Genomic DNA, 16,375 nt, shown 5'->3' on the forward strand with positions numbered 1-16,375 from the left:
TACCAGAAAAGCAACTGTCCTAACTTCAAAGCTGGAACTCATAACTGATTTGCCTTCCTGTTATGACAAATATTCTATTATTTTCTTTAACATTGTCCCCAACTGACAATTTCTAGACATACTTTTACTGATAAATCCACATGTTCTTCTTGCAAGGGTCAAAAAAGACAAAAATCTACAAGAAGTTAGCATGAATAAAGGCTTTCTCAAGCAATACTAGTTAAAACTTAATGTTCAAACTCTTTACAAGTTGTACAGAAACAGGGTTTCACACTTGAAAATTTAAGACTGTAATGCGTTCTAACCTTTCAGGACCTTGCATTCATTTTAAATCACAAGATGCAGGAATTTATTAGAGTTTGATGTGCAAGTGATGACGTGCTTAATATGTTATATGAGTGTGGTGTCCTCTAATGCTCCCTGGACCAACATAAAAACAAAAAGTTGCATCTCATTGGAGCTGTTGAAACACAAAAATTTTTAATAAATAAGAATTACAGTGTAATAAAACTCATCATTATATGAGGAATTGGGATAGCAGTAAATGTCTTTGGAAACTCATATTATTCTATTGCTCTTCCTGTTTCTATTCCATTCTAACATTGTAATGAATTATTTAGATATTTCTTAGGGGGATTTTAAAATCTAAACTACTCCCATATCTCTTTTTTTCTATAACTATTCCAGGACTAAATTTTAAGATTATCTTTCTCTTTCAGAGGTAGAATACCTACCCATTCTACTTAGATTTTCCTTGTACAGAAATTTATAAACGCTGTTCTGATTCTGACCTTTCTTCCTTCTCTATTTACTCTATGTAGCAGATGCTGCTAGTGTCCTGCCCATAGCCATTGGCACTTAGGTAGCACCAATAAGAATAGAAATGGTATTTCTAAAGCTAGAATCTGTGATTATGTCTGAGGATGCTCTATGGTTCCATCAGTCAGACTGAAAGTGCCAAGGCATTTCTGCCACCCTGGAGTAGCACTTAACCAATGACTACTGGGTATTGGTGAATAAGTACTCCTGCTGCCTTACTACTTTTTAGCCTGAATAACTGAAATTGGTGTTCTACATGGGCACCCAGATTTCACTGATGGAACTACTTTGTTATTTGGCTTCCATAGCCTCCTTTTCCTACTTTTATACTATTTTCCTGAGTTTTCTTGGGGTCACTTCCAAATAAACGATCTGTGTCTAAATCCTTGGATAAAGTCTGCCTCTGGGAGATTCTAAACAAAGACCTACCCACTGTCCCTCCTTCAAATCACATTAGCATGGTAAAGGTACTGATTACAGACATGCATGATTTAGCGCTGCTGAATTTATCTTTAGCTTTACTGAATCATTAGAGAACTCACGAATATTTAAATTGACATCTCTTAAAAGAAAACCTAATAAAAATAAGCTCGCTATCTGCTTGTCTAATTTATTTAAAATTGTAGGTTAGAGTAGCAGTAGCAGTAGCAACTGTTAGTAAAAAGATGGTAACAGATAATGTTTATTGCATTCTTAGAAAATATATGTTTCATATGTACAGACTCCTCACAACTCTCTCCTAAGTTGAAGCTATTTTTATTACCAGCAAGTTCAAGGAAAAAGCAAAGAGAGAATGAGAGGTTAAATAACTTGCCTTAGGTTAGAGTCTGTAAGTGTTAGAGATGGGCTTACAACTCAGTTGATCTGTCTGAGAGGCTGCAGTCCCAAACACCATGCTCTGAATGATTAAAGCAGTTTTATTTCCGGGCGGAAGCTAAAGGTAAACCATACATGCTTCTACCAATATCCTTTAAATATACTGTTCAATACTAGTGAGTCTGAGAACACATCATTGTTTTCATAGGCAATCCGGGTGAGAAATAAACAATGTTAATGATGAATCAAATCTTTCTTTTATTTGTTTGCAAAGCCATAAAGTCCCGGGAAACTGAAGTTAGGATTCTCAGGCTCTAGATGTAAGATTAATAGTCTCTTTTTTGAGATTAAGATTTTACCTAGGAAATGTTCTCTCCAAGTCTCTGATTTGATTTGATTAATCTGTATACACGGGATTATTTAATTATCTTCTAAAAATTGCATATGCAACTTTTGGCCTCTCCTTCTTATCCAAAGTTGAAATGATCCTCAAGCATTCATGACTGCTTTCTGTTTAGTAGCATCAATCATATAACTGTATTCATGTTTTGGAGCTTATGGACATTGTATTAGTCTTTAGAAATATATTAGCTCTAAGATCACAGATTTTTAAAGCAAACATGTGCATTACATTTTATCTGTTAACCTTCGTATGTATATGTGACTCTTCTATATGATATAGCATCATTTATGAGAAAATTATCTTTAAACATAATGAATTCACTAAATGTAATCTACTAGTTGTTACACAAGTAAGCTCCAAAATTAAGAGATGACTTACCAGAATAGAAAAGAAGTTACCATTTTAGATGATGTACACAACGACAAAGAACAGAAAATAACATTTAAATGGAAGTTAGAATCCATGAATTTTTGCCTGGTCAAGAAATATTGCAAAGGAGTGAAAGGTCATATTTTGATGTGGTCTTGAGGGTCAGTGTAAGAACTTTTTTATTTCAACAAGATGGGGAGCCACTGGAAAAATATCAGCAAATGTATGAAATCATTTCACTTGCTTTTTAGTAGAATGACTGTGGGTCTTAGGTTGGTAGTAGACTTACAAAGGACCAAGGATAGAGGCAGAAAATGAGTTGGAAGACTACAGTAATCCACATGAGAAAGAAGGTGCTTTAGATCAGGGTAACAGCAACAGAGGGAAGGGAGTATGTAGATTTCTGGACATATTTTGTAATTAGATCTCACAGAACTTGCTGAAAGTGGGTATGGAGTCAAGGATGACATGGAGGTTTGGGGCCTGAGAAAACTGGGAAGGTGAAGCTACCCAAAACTAGAGGTGAGAATAGAAATAAGAGAAGAGAGATGAAGGTTCTAGAGAAAAGTTGATTTGGGTTTTGATAGAGGTGCTCTGTTTCTTTTTGCTATGTTGAATTTGAGATGCTATCTGTAGAACATGGAGAAAATCTGGGAAACTATCCTTAAAAACACTCATGAACTTACTCTTGCAGACTGTAGGATGCTGCTGACAGTGTTTTCCTAAAACTCAAGTTCTTATCTCTTGTGTCAAAGATGTTTGAATGGGAAGTCCTTAGTTGTCCTGTAGACTATTTTATGAGATTTTTAAAAAATGAAGATGAGTTAATTAAATGTGAAAAATCCCTAAGTCTCATTCTATATAATGTAATCCATTTTCCATAGGCTTCTTTGACAACAACAGCAACAACTGCATAGTTATCCTTATTTGAATTCCCTTGGCTGACATTTATTCTACATCCATCACTTGATCTAAAATCAATTCTCATGTCTCTAGTCACCTGCTCAGAGATGTTATTCATTAATTTTTAACAGGTAAAATCTAACTTGTTCTCATTACAAATGGATAAGCATAGGCTTACACTGCTGGTTTTTTTTTTTTTTTTTTTTTTTTTTTTTTTTTTTTTCTGTCTCTCTTTTCTCTCATAAAGAGCCAGGCTGGCATGTTTAAAAAGAAAATGAGCCAAATGAAACTTAAGCTTCACATTTTGGCATGCTTAAAACCCAGCATGTAAATATGGCCCCTGAGAGAAGCAAAGACAAGCTTACAAACAGATGTTTTCACAAGTAAACCATTGATTTTTAACCTTGAAGAGATAATAAAGCAATGTCAGCTTCTCTTTATCAGCAAGAGACGGAAGTCATCTATCACCCCCAGTTTATGATGCTTATAAATGAATGGTGATGGCAATGTCAGCATGACACTTTTGATACTGTAAACCCTTAGATCTGTTTGAGGTTGGGATCTTATACTGAGAGACCTAACTAGAAGCTGTGTATTTATAGAGCTCTCCTGCAGCTGCGGATACTAATACATTTTTCTACATATCTTCAAACCCTTTCAGAATGACATTGGCCAGAGCAGCTCCGCTAGCTTTCAAATTACAGTATCATTTGAAAACTTTTCCAGAAGTACTTAAAATGGTATACATTTTAGGGTAGGTTTTTTTTTTTTTTTGCAAAATATTTTATTTAAAATTATCAGAAAGTACTAATAGACAAACAAAAAAATAATAAAGTGAAAGCATATTTAATCTCACATCCAGAGAGAAGCTATCATCCATTCATTGGTCATATTCTTCTAGGCTGAGATCTTAGTTTGTGTTTGTGTCTTTGCAAAATATTTATTCAGCATAGAGTTTTAAAAATCGTCATTTAAAATTCTATTGTTTGTGTCTTTCAGTATAAACAAATATTTTATAAGTTCATTGTTTTGTGGTTGCATAGAATTCCATTGTATGGGTAAACTATAATTTACTTAACCAGATTTGTTCTTGGACAATTTGATTTATTCTAGTTTTTATCTGTTATGATGTGCATTCTTGATAATTATTCTGGAGGTTTATTTCTTTTTTCTAAATTCTATTGAAGTATAAATATACACATAGAAAAGTGCATATTATTACGTGTGTACAGCTCAAAGAATTTCTAGCAATAAACACAGCTGTATAACTAGTTTACTATTTTTTTAAAGGTACTATCCCAAATCCAAGAGACTTCTTGTACCCTTTCCCAGGGGTTACCCACCCTTCACAGGAACCATTATCTTGACATTTGACATCATATGTAGGTCTTGCTAGCTTTTGAACTTTTTAAAATGAATAAAATGAATTGTACTTTGTGTTTTCTTTTATGTCTGGCACCTTTCTCTTAACGTTATGTCTGTTATTCATCCATGTTTTTGTGCGTAGGTGTATCTGTTTATTCTCATTAGTGTGTAACAGGGGTCAGTGGATATCTTCTTTAAAGAGACAGATATAAAGTATTTTAGGCTTTGCAGGACACATACAGATGTCTGTCATATTCTTCTGTGGGTGTGTGCCTTTATGTGTGTCTGTGTGTTTTACAGTACTTCAAAAATGTAATAGTTATCCTTAGCGTGCAAGTCATAGAAAACCAGGGCCATAGAACTGGCCCATAGGTCAGAGTTGCCAACCACTGCTGAGTGGTATTCAATTGTATTAATTTACCACAGTTGATTTATCTGTTCTAATGTGGATGGACATGTGTTTCCAATTTTTGCTTATTGAGAGTAGTACAACTATAAGCAGTCTTATACCTGCTTCTGGTGAGCTCACATGTCCACTATTTAGGGGGAACCATATAAGAATAGAATTGCTAGTCATAAGCAATATGCATGTTCTACTTTAGTGCATATTGCCAAATGCTTTCCAAAGCATTATACCAAGTCACACTCCTACACTCAGTGCTTTATTGTTCCAATTATTCCACATCATTGCTAACAATTGGGATTATGTGTCATTTTATTTTAAAATTTTATCCGATCTGATATGTGTGCAGTGGTATCATGTGCAGTCTTACTATTTATTTTCATAATGACTTAGGAAGTTGGGCCCCCTTTCTTTCTTTTCTTTTTTTTTTTTTTTTTTTTTTTTTTTTTTTTTTTTTTTGAGATAGTCTCGCTCTGTCACAGGCTGGAGGGCAGTGATACGATCTCAGCTCACTGTAACCTCTGTCTCCCAGGTTCAGGTGATTCTCCTGCCTTAGTCTCCCAAGTAGCTGGACTACAGGCACCTGCCACCACATCTGGATAATTTTGTATTTTTGGTAGAGACGGGGTTTCACCATGTTGGCCAGGCTGGTCTCGAACTTCTGATCTCATGTGATCCGCCTGCCTGTGCCTCCTAAAGTTCTGGGATTACAGGCTTGAGCCACCGTGCTTGGCCCTTGAGCCCTATTTCTTATATCAATTTGTCGTTTTAGTTTCCTTTGTTAAAGAGACCCTATAGAAGGTTTTTGATAATTTTGCATTGACTTGCATGACTTTTTCTAAATTGGAAGGAGTCACTTTTATATTCTGGATTTATTGGATCTATGTGTTGCAACTATTTTCTCCTGCTCTGTGGCTTGTGTTTCTCTTCCTGGTGTCTGTGAATAAACAGATTTTTAAAGTTAAAAATGTGATCTTATAATGAATGATTTTATTTGGAGTTAGCACCTTTTGTATCTTCATAATCCTGAAGTTGCCTATCTTTCTTTCCGAAAGGCTTTATCATTTTACCATTCACATTTATATATTATTCATTTGGAAAATTTTTTTATACATGGTGCAAGGTAGGAATCAAGATAACTTTTTGCTTCATATATTTATGTGACTGGCCCAGACCCACAACTATTTAGCAAAAAGACCATCTTATCGTCCTCTGTACATTAGTGTCACCTTAGTTATAATTCATGGAACCTCATATATGTGGGTCACTTGTTGGATTCTCTATTCTATTGGTCTATTTGTCAGGATTAATTTTAATTGGCATTTTTTAAAAATTCCAAACCCATTAAATAAATAAGTACTTTCAATTTTATTTTGTTAACCTTTAAAATGTAGGGTTAATAGATTTTCTCACCTTATAGCCTGCCATCCTAGAAGTGCTTATATACAGGACAAGATATTTACAGAGTTTTACAAAATTCAAAAAATGTGTAAGTTTCATTTGAATCCTTAATCAACAGGTAGAAAACTAGATGACACTGAGATATTAAGAAGATAGAAAAAAAAATAAGAAGGGGGCATAATTATTTTGAGGACAGCATTAGATTGATTTTTCAGGTCAAGTTTAACTCTACTTCTTAAATGACAACTCTCTAGCAAGGCCTTCCCTGACTTAGTCATTTGCTGTCACATTACCCTGTTTATCTGATTATAATTTGTCACTACTGGTATTTTTGGTTGATTTATTAATTTCTTTTCTGCCTTTTCCATTCTAATCTAAAACATAAACGTCCCGAAGCAGAATCCCGGTATAACTTCTTCAGTACTTTTCCTGCCAGTGCTTAGAAGGATGCCTTTTTATTGTAGGTGCTCAAAAAATATTTGTTGAATAAGTGAACCTGAGACCATCAACAAACATTATTTTAAAATCACTAGAAAAGGTAAGTAAAATCACCTATTCTTAGGCTTGCTCTTTCTTTCTCTCTCTCTCTTTCTTTCTTTCTTTCTTTCTTTCTTTCTTTCTTTCTTTCTTTCTCTCTCTCTCTCTCTCTCTTTCTTTCTTTACTCTTCCTTCCTTCCTTCCTTCCTTCGCTTCCCTTCCTTCCTTCCTTCTTCCTTCCTTCCTTACCTTCCTTCCTCTTCTTCCTTCCTTCTTCCTTCCTTCCTTCTTTCGAGACAGAGTCTCACTGTGTCGCCCAGGCAGGCTGAAGTGCAGTGGCGTGATCTGGGCTCACTGCACCTGCTGGCTCAAAGGCTCAAGTTATTCCGTCTTGGCCTCCCAAGCAGTAAGGACTACAGGCGCTCGTCACCATGTCCAGCTAATTTATGTATTTTTTGTAGAGATGAGGTTTCACTATGTTGGCCAGACTGGTCTCGAACTCCTAGCCTCAAGTGATCTGCCCACCTCGGCCTCCCAAATGCTGATTAGAGACATGAGTCACTGTGCCTGGCCCTTTAGGCTATCCTTCACAGGCAGATGTCTTACCAAGATAGAGAGCTTTTTGAAGATAATTAAAAAATTAGATTCTGCCTTTGCATGTAATGACACAAACAAGAACTCATTACACCATTAAATGATTATTTTTCAAAATATATTTGTAAAATACAAGCAGATTTAGCATTTTGTTTACTAAAAGAATACATTTCTTTCATGACAGCAACATAATCAATGTTCAATATTTGAACTTTGCTTTTCTCTATGCATTAGTATAAAGTTATCCCTTAGATATGACATAAGTCCAATGATTCTCAAAAAGGAGAGGAAATATGGGTTTAGGGGAGTTTGAGTGTTCACTGAAGTGGATTTAGAAGTAGGGAAGAATAATCTAATTGAAGATATATAAAATAGAGATGGCAATTTGAATTGTGTGGTTTTTCTAACTTTTAAGTTTACGGATACATCTGCAGGTTTGTTATACAGGTAAACTTGTGTCATGGGAGTTCGTTGTATAGATTATTTTTTCACCCAGGTGTTAAGCCTAGTAGTAACAATTAGTCATTTTTCCAGATCCTCTCCCTCTTCTCATCCTTTATCCTCTGATAAGCCCTAGTGTCTGTTGTTCTCCTGTATGTATCCATACATTCACATTACTTAGGTCCCACTTATAAGTGAGAATATGTGGTATTTGGTTGTCTGTTCCTGCCTTACTTTGCTAAGAATAATGGCTTCCACCTCCATCCATGATCCTACAAAGGACATGATCTCATTCTTTTTTATGGCTGCATGGTATTCCATCATACATATGCACCAAATATCTGTTGATGGGCATTTACGTTAATTCCATGTCATTGCTATTGTGAGTAGTGGTGCAATGAACATATGCATGCCTGTGTCTTTATGATAGAATGATTCGTATTCCTTTGGGTATATACCCAGTACTGGGATTGCTGGGTCAAATGGTATTTTTTTTTTTTAGGTCTTAGAGGAATCACTACACTGTTTTCCACAATGGTTGAACTAATTTACATTCCCACCAACAGTGTTTAAGCATTCATTTTTCTCCACGACCTTGCCAATATCTGTTATTTTTAACTTTTTAATTATAGCTCTTCTGACTGGTGTGAAATGGTATCTCATTGTGATTTTGATTTGCAATTATCTAATGATCAGTGATGTTGAAATTGTTTTAATATGTTTGTTGACTGCATGTGTGTCTTCTTTTAAAAGGTGTCTGTTCATATCCTTTGCCCACTTTTTAATGGGGTTGTTTGAAAATTGGCGCAATATTAGGATTCCTTCTCTCACCACTCCTATTCAACATAGTACTGGAAATCCTGACCAGAACAATAAGGGAAGAGAAGGAAATAAAGGGCAACCAGATGGGAAGAGAGGAAGTCAAACTATCCCTGTTTGCAGATGGCATGATCCTATATTTAGAAAACCTGATAGTCTTGGCCCAAAAGCTCCTGAAGCTGATAAACAACTTCAACACAGTCTCAGGATACAAAGTCAATGTACAAAATTCCTCACATTTTATACACCGACAACAGTCAAGCTGAGAGCCAAGTCAGGAACACAATCCCATTCATAATTGACATAAAAAGAATAAAACATCTAGATACAGCTAACCAGCAAGGTGAAAGATCTCTACAAGAAGAACTATAAAACACTGCTCAAAGAAATTGGAGAGGACACAGACAAATGGAAAACATTTCATGCTCAGGGATAGACAGAATCAATATTATTAAAATGGCCATACCATCCAAAGCAATTTATGGATTCAATAGTATTCCTATCAAACTATCAATGACATTTTTCACAGAACTAGGAATAGCTATTTTAAAATTCATATGGAACCAAAACAGAGCCCAAATAGGCAAGGCAATCCTAAGCAAAAAGAACACAGCTGAAGGCATCACACTACCCAACTTTATGCTACAGGGCTACAGTAACCAAACAGCGTGGTGCTGATACAAAGGCAGACACATAAACCAATGGAACAGAATAGAGGGCCCAGAAATAAGAATGCACACCTACAACTATCTGATCTTTGACAAACTTGACAAAAACAAGCAATATGAAAAGAACTACTTATTCAATAAATGATGCTGGGATAACTGACTAGCCATATGCAGAAGACTGAAACTGGACTCTTTCCTCATACCATGTACAAAAATTAATCCTATATGTATTAAACACTTACATGTAAAACCCAAAACTATAAAAACCCTGGAAGACCACCTAGGCAATACCATCCTGGGCATAGAAACGGGCAAAGATTTCATGATGAAGACGCTAAAAGCAATTGCAACAAAATCAAAAATTGACAAATGGGGTCTAATTAAACTAAAGAGCTTCTGTACAGCAAAAGAAACTATCAACAGTTTAAGTAGATAACTTAGAGAAGTGGGGGAAATTTTGTGAACTATGCATCTGACAAAGGTCTACTATCCAGAACCTACAAGGAACTTACACAAATTTACACTTTTAATTTATATGAGATTATTATAGTCAATCAAAGGGCATTCTATAAAATTTAGTTTAAATTAAATAATTTGAAGCATTATATTAACATAAACCAAATGCTTCTAGCCTCAACAGATTGTCAAAATACCACTAGTTCACAGACCACACCTGCTTACAAAGAACAAAGTGGCATGATCAGATTTTTTTTCAAACTGATGAAAATGTTTTGTCAATATGAAAAGCTGAAGAACTGTCAAGCTGCTGTATGTCATAGATGGGTGATCATAAATGAGTAGCCTGTCTTGGTTGCCTGGGACAGTCATAATTTATACTATTGTCCTAGTGTCATGGTTAATTGAACCCTCTTTCATTGTCAACATTGCTCCAGTTTGCTAAATTACATCTCACCCCAGGCATAGACAGTGTGGGTGGCCCTCCTAATCATGATGAGGCCCCTCCTGGTGGAAGTGACAGTGAGAGTAAATGTCCAAGAAGAGCTTTAATCAAAAAGAAAGGCTGCTTAGTGGTTGCTGCTGTTGATCTTTCTCTCTTTGGCACAGCAAAGCCTGTGGTATTTTTACAAGTTGAAGGCAAACGCTCATAAAGAAGGTCAATATTATAGTTCATGAAGCCACATAAGACAGTTGGTATTTAGGGAAATTGTTTCTGGGTTGCTTTCTCAGCTCTGGTGGGAGCCTAAATGATTGCCAGTGTATTTTGGCAGCCATACCCAACAGACCTGCTCACAGGCCAACATATTCAAAAGCTCCAGGAAAAAAAAAAAAAAAGCCATTTTCCTCTCTCCACCACATACCACACTTCTGGGATTCTGAAATCTCTTACTGAGCACTTTATTCAATCTAAATTTAAATAGAACTTTTCACCACTTCCCAAGAGAGAAACAACAATGAACTAGATGAGAATGAGAGGAACTGGAAGAAGGTAATGCTCCATATCATTTGGTTAATCTATTCTTGTTTATTAATTTATTACATGGAACAGTAAGTTTAATGGCTTTAACTTTGAAGTGGAAAAGAAGCCCCTACAGTATACTTCCAAAAAATGCAATAATGACTTTAAGAAGATCTAGGACAAGGATTGCATATAATATTTTGAGCTATTTTTCAAGATCTGCTTTAACCTTAGCCTTCAGATTTATCATTTTACATTAGCCAAAATAAACTACTACCATAAGAAGCCATGTATTATTAAAATCAGAACAGTTTCCTATATTTATTAGTTTAGTCATAAAACTGCTATTAGAAATAGCATACAGATGAGTTTGATATCCATAAAATCATTGAAACATAACATGACATTTACTACCTGTAGTACATAATTATACTCACATACTCTTAGATGCATTTATTTCTGTCACTGAATCATTATTTTCAGCAAGTTGTGCTGCATTTTCAGAAGTAGAATTTTAATTTGCTCTTATCTTTTATAGTTGTAGCCTTGAAAAGGTATAATTTTAAGAAAGATTCTTCAGGGGAAAAACGTCTTCTTAGGGTACACATCATTTTTTACTATTTTTGATTTTTTAGTAGTTTTACTTCTTTTGTCTTTGTTCATACTATGAAATCTATCCAGCTGCAAACAGTGGTTGATCATAAATACATTGATCTATTGATATATTTTCTACTGCATCCTGAATTTTAAAATAAATGTTACAAATCTCAAAGTCACATGCAGTGAAAACACACCTAAAATGCTACTTAATGAAATTAGTCTGTCTCTTGTATTTTTTCTTTTATCTGTTCACTTTACCTTTGCACTTCCATTCTTACATGTATTCAATAATTCATATGAAGAAAAGTGTTTTGTATTTGTTTTTTGGTAAAATGCAGTAATGAAACCTGAGGAGCTGAATTTAGCAATGCAGATGCAAACTGTGACACCAGAAGATGAAAATGAAAGTGAAATGTCCTGAAAATATCAGAATGGCATCAATAATAGAAGTAAATGAAAAGTGAAGACTTATTTGAATTGTCTTATTTCATTTCACTATGTTCCTCCTGAGCCACAAAAAATAAAAAATAAAATAAAATAAAATAAAAAGGATGTTACAGCTATTTTTCTTAAGCTGATGGGCCAAAAGATTGTAGTAAGTATTTTGACGATTGTTTGTGAGGGGTGGGGGTGTATGTGTGTGTGTGTGTTTTCTCGATCTTTGACATATATTAAAGGCATCATTTTCTCTGATTTTCTCCTGAGAATACCTTTTTGAAAGCTCAGGTTAAAATAATTTGACTAATAACGTTAAATAAAGGAACTTAAAAGATGCCTTTGTGCTCTACCAAATTAAAGTTTTACAGTATTCTTCATTGTGCTGTATCCAACCACCAGGACATGTATCCAAATGAAATATTACATTAGACTTCTAAATGATTTGCCCTTATTGAAAGGGCCATCCTCCAGTGCAAAAGTATGTGCTCAAATTCTTAAGGATTTGTGAATGAGTTAAAGCTGTGCTAATTGCCCTTTGAAGCATTAGGAGTCTCTGCTCCTCTATGTATAGTCCTTGATTAGAACTTGAGCAAAATCCTGCTTAGACCATCCCTGGGAGGACCTTGAAATTTGATGGCTAATAAAATGAAATGTACGCCTCTGCAGGGGCTCAACAAGGATTTATGGAATGCTTACTGTGCACTAGACACTGGGGTTCCATCATCAATAAGACTTGGTTTCTACATAAAGAAGCTTAGACAGATAATTTGAAATGAGATATTTTAATATAGGAGTATACTGTATCAGCAAGACTTGAAAGCTTAGCCTGACACGATAGAGCCACTTAGCCCAACCTGACCTTTTACATGAGGCTACTAGATCTTCACCTAAAGGGTGAACAATATAGATATTTTCTCTGCTTCCTTTCTGCACATCTAATTTCAAAACTGCTTAAAATACCTCTACATTGTGTCATTTTCCTGACTAAAAGTTTTATTGTGGTTGATATGATATGGCACAACCAAGGCTTTTTGTCTTCTTCAGAGACTCTGTATCTTTTTCGGTGATTAAATGAGAGTTTTCATGTAACTTTGACTGTAAGTGTGTGGAGGGATTTCAAAATTTGTGTTATCTGTGATAGTGTAACCGATAGTCCACTATACAGGGAGGGTGCAGTGAGGGGTATGAATATATGGCTGAAGAAAAGATCTCTCTCTCTCTCTCCCCTCCCCCTTTCATTTTGGAAAAGAGAGAGAGTTGATGTTGAGGTCTCTAATTATTGTTAATGCAAGGTGAAGGTTGTTCTTATTTCAGATTACATAGTTTTCTAACCTTTCAAATGGTGATAACACCTTTTCATCCCTGATAGAGTTGAATATTTCTGATCAGGTATTGTTACCACCATTATAACTTAAAGTCAATCCTGAAAATAATATTAGGCCATAATGATCCGTTGTTCCATGCCACTCAGAAATATGAACCAGCCAAGTCTTTTCATTTTTAATCAATTGAAATTTTACTCTGAGGAAGGCAAGAGATTTTTCAATCCACACAAAGCATGTTCAGCAAAACAAAATGCTTTTAGAGAAGACTCAAAGGGTTATTTCTCATTATTTTGGCATCCATCTTTCCATTGAAACAAGTCACAAGCATATCTACAGTTGATCAGTTGACAGATCAGCAATTCTATTAAGATGAAAACTAACCTTGGACATGTTGAGAAGGAAAAGGGTGTCCTTTGATTTATTATGCCATTTTATGCTTGTGCCATTATTTCCCTTTCAGCTATTCAGACTATGTTAAGTGGAAACATCCAGTATTTTTAATAAAGTGCTTCATTCAAACCAAATATTAACCAGAAGCATTTTAGAAGAGTCTTCTATTAAAGTAAATGAAATAAAGATCACCCAGTTATTTTCAATAATAGAGAGTAAGGCATAATGAACAGAATACAGCAACATTCTTGCGATAACAAACTATGCTGTCACTTCTTTTTAGTGCCAGCTGAGGTCTGGGTGTTTTCCTCGGGAATTATAGGGACATTTACTTTTTAGTAGTTGGCAATGCATACTAGTTATTGTGTATCTTGGTGAGAGTTATTGAATGATATGTGGTTCATTTGTATATTTAGGTAAAGTTACTTTGAAAACAATTGTTGTTGCTTGAAGTCAGGATTAATAGCTATTTTAAATAATTTGAGATTTGCGGTTTAGTAAAAAGTTAAATGTTCACATTTCTTTGAGTTTAAAAGTATCCTCATCAATTTCTGTCTTTGTTGCATCTTTGAGATTCTATAATCTACTTTCCTCACCACATTCTTTTACAGCCTCTAAATTACTGGTCCTAAACTCTTTCAGGATTTACATTTTACTAAAGAAATATGTAAGATACAAGGAAAGAGTTTCTCAGGTAAGAAGACATAAAAGTTGAAAAGAACAATATACTTCTAAATACACTTTGACACAAAGTAATCTTAAAATTACAATAATTTTCCACTGAACTTTAATTTTAGATATTCCACTGCCAATTTATCATAATATTTAATTCTACGCTTTGTTCAAATAGATTTAACTTATAAAACAATGCTTCTTTTGATACTTTGTAGTTGTGATATTAAAAATTATAACTAAATTTCGATTAGTGTCTACTTTATAACTAATGTATTACAGGTGTTTTTTGTAATGAAGTGATTGTTTCAAAATTCATTAGCACCTTTAAAAATTGAAGGTTCTCATTACATTTGATAGTTAATCTTAAGAACTATTAAGAAAAATTGGTTGGTCTCAGAAATAATCTTACTGGGAGAAAATGAGAAAACATATGGATATCTTATAATGATAATAAACTAAAAAAATGTTGAAGTTGTGCTTTTATCACATGTCTGATGACAGTAAATGAAAAATTAAGCCTACGAGTGTATTTATTCACTTATTTGACAAAAGCTTATTGAGTACCTGCTGTATTTCTGATACGGTTCTAGGATCCAGGGACACAAGAGTGACCAAAACTGACAGAACAGGGTATCATGGATCTTTCAATGTGGCTGAGGATACCTGAGGAAAAAAAAAAAAAAATCAGTGCAAACTCTGCTATAAACCACAATAGGATAACACAGGGTGCTGAGAGAATGCTTGAGTAACATGAGCTACTAACTGACCACCACTAAGTGTGTGGTTCTACCAAATGCATAAAATCACTGGCCATCCTATTGGTTACAGCTTTGCTTAACCTAATGATAGGAAAGGAATGGAACTTTGCCATCAAACAAATACAAGATGGTCCCTATTGCTTGAATTCGTCATTGTTTTTTGGACTACTGATATATTTTACTTCATTTGGTACTGTAGTTTACATATTTTAAATAAAATATACATAATATCTTATATAAATATCAATGATTTCAAGGTGTTACATCCCTGGAATTGTTAGATTTTAATCTGATGATGTTGCTAAAACCCACAGTGGTGGCAATGTTACTAAAACTGAATTCATTCTTTCACTTGAAGGTAGTGCGTGAAGAGGTAAGGTCAAAATACTAAATGAAAATTAATACAGTAATTAATTTGTGCTGTAAATCTTACACTTCTTATTAAAGTTTAGTTTCAATTAATTAGCATCTTAGAAATAAAAAAGATAATTTTAAAGTATTCTAATTTTCAATAAATAAAAAGAAAATATGACTAAGATTCCTAGGGTATATTGATCAATACTATCCATTAATGTAACTGAAAGTGGTTAGAAAATTTCAGGACCAATGACTGTAAACTAAAATCAGAGCTTTAGTTCATCCATAGCTGAAAATATTTATCTCTGTGTTCTGCAGAGCATAAAGCAGGGAAGTAAATAGGCATTGTGTGAAATTTGTGATTAAAATGAACTTCTATTAAAATAAAAAAGAAAAGGCACTTGATAAGATAGAATGACTATCTCCATGATGTTCCCTCCACATTTATCTATATTTATATCAACTATATCTGTCTATATTATCTGTATTTATGTGACTAACTAGTTAGCCAGCTGTTATCTATCTATATTTAATGTCTATACTCATATCTATAGTATAAATAATTTTCAAGCTATATAGGTATGTGTATATACAGGAGTGTAATTTTTATATAATTAACTGTATGTGTGTATATGTATATAAACACATGATTTTTGATACAACAAATGTTATAGCACTGTATATTTTTAATTTATTTACACTTGTTGCCACAGCAAAAATGAGATCAATATAGGATCTAATTTGCATATAACTGTAATTAGCAATTAACTCTTCCACATGCGTTTATTTTTGTTAGCATCTATCAAAATCTGTAAGTTAATGTGCATTAGTTTCAGAAAGCAACAGCAGATTAAAAGTGGAAAAAAACTGTAGAGCCAAATGAAAAGTGGTAGGAAAACAAGTTCATTGCAATTTAAAATGTTAAATACTGCCAATA

Source organism: Rhinopithecus bieti, unplaced genomic scaffold, assembly GCF_001698545.2.
Source record: "Rhinopithecus bieti isolate Rb0 unplaced genomic scaffold, ASM169854v2 scaffold_69822, whole genome shotgun sequence".
NCBI lineage: Eukaryota > Metazoa > Chordata > Mammalia > Primates > Cercopithecidae > Rhinopithecus > Rhinopithecus bieti.